Consider the following 1,254-nt stretch of genomic DNA (forward strand, 5'->3'; position numbering starts at 1 on the left):
GTAAAATCTAGATTCTAAAGAATCTCATTCTTTACTAATCTTCTTAATCTTTTTTGAGATATGTGACCCAAATGCTTATGCCACAAGTAAGCAGAATTCTCATTTGGCAAACTATGCTTAGTTTCAATATTGTGATGAATAGTAGTAGGGATTCTGTAAAGAGATTGTCAACTTTCAATTTATATAAATCATCAATAAGAATACCAGAGTCAATAAAAAAAGTATTCTTATATAGACTGAAACAACCATGTTCAAACTTAAAATTAAACCCAAAAATATCAAGTTTTGAAAGAGAAACTAGGTTCCTAGATACTGAAGGTGCATAAACTGTCTGTAATAGATCTAGGTGATAACCAGTATCCAAGATCAAACGATAAGTCTCTATGCCTTCAATTAGAATCTTCATATGATTTCCCATGAACAAAAAGTCCTCAGTTGGATTCATGGTTTGGATCATAAGGAATCCCTACATTATATTGGATACATGAGCAATAGCACCAGAATCAAGCCACCAAGTATTATGAGGAACTTTAGTTAAGTTTGATTCGAAACATACAAAAGTATTGAATTTATCTATCTTTTCGAACCAAGCCTTACATTTCTAGCAATCTTTTTGATAGTATCCTACTTTCTTATAGAAGTGACACTTGTCTATCCTTTGTTCCTTCTTATCAGCCTGAGAAATCTTAGTAGGCATTTTCTTCTTCTTCTTAAACTTGTTGGTTTTCATCTTGAGTCCTTTACCAGCTTCTTGACTCATGAGGTTAATCGAATGACTTTCTTACTTTTTCAGTCTTGTTTCCTCCTGAATAAGCATACTGGACAATTCACTAACATTCCACTTTTTCTTAATAGTGTTATAGTTAATTTGAAAAGATCCATACTCAGGAGGTAGCAAGTTTAGGATGAACTATACGAAGGAGTCTTCCACTGTCATCCCTGAAGTCTTTAGCCTTGCTGTAATGTTAGTCATTTCGATGATATGCTCTTGCATACTCCATAACCCATTGAACTTCTTGATTGTGAGTTCTACCATTAGTGTACCAGCAAGTGACTTATCTATAGAATGAAAATGTTCTTCCACAAACTTCAGATATTCCTTTGCACTTTCTGTTTGTGGAATAGTGCTCTTAATGTTATTAGCAATAGTCATTCACATGAATATGAGGCTTAATTTATTAGACCATTCCCATGCTTTATGGTATGATTTCTCTTCCTCATTACTTGTATCCGTAAGAGCAGTAGGTTTATCTT

General features: G+C 33.4%; 1 pseudogene; it reads right to left on the reverse strand.

Annotated features, from left to right (window-relative positions):
- Positions 1-431: 431 nt before the first annotated feature.
- Positions 432-1,036, reverse strand: LOC140856025 (uncharacterized; annotated as a pseudogene).
- Positions 1,037-1,254: the final 218 nt, after the last annotated feature.

This window comes from Elaeis guineensis, chromosome 1 (genome assembly GCF_000442705.2).
Source record: "Elaeis guineensis isolate ETL-2024a chromosome 1, EG11, whole genome shotgun sequence".
NCBI classification, from domain to species: Eukaryota; Viridiplantae; Streptophyta; class Magnoliopsida; order Arecales; family Arecaceae; genus Elaeis; species Elaeis guineensis.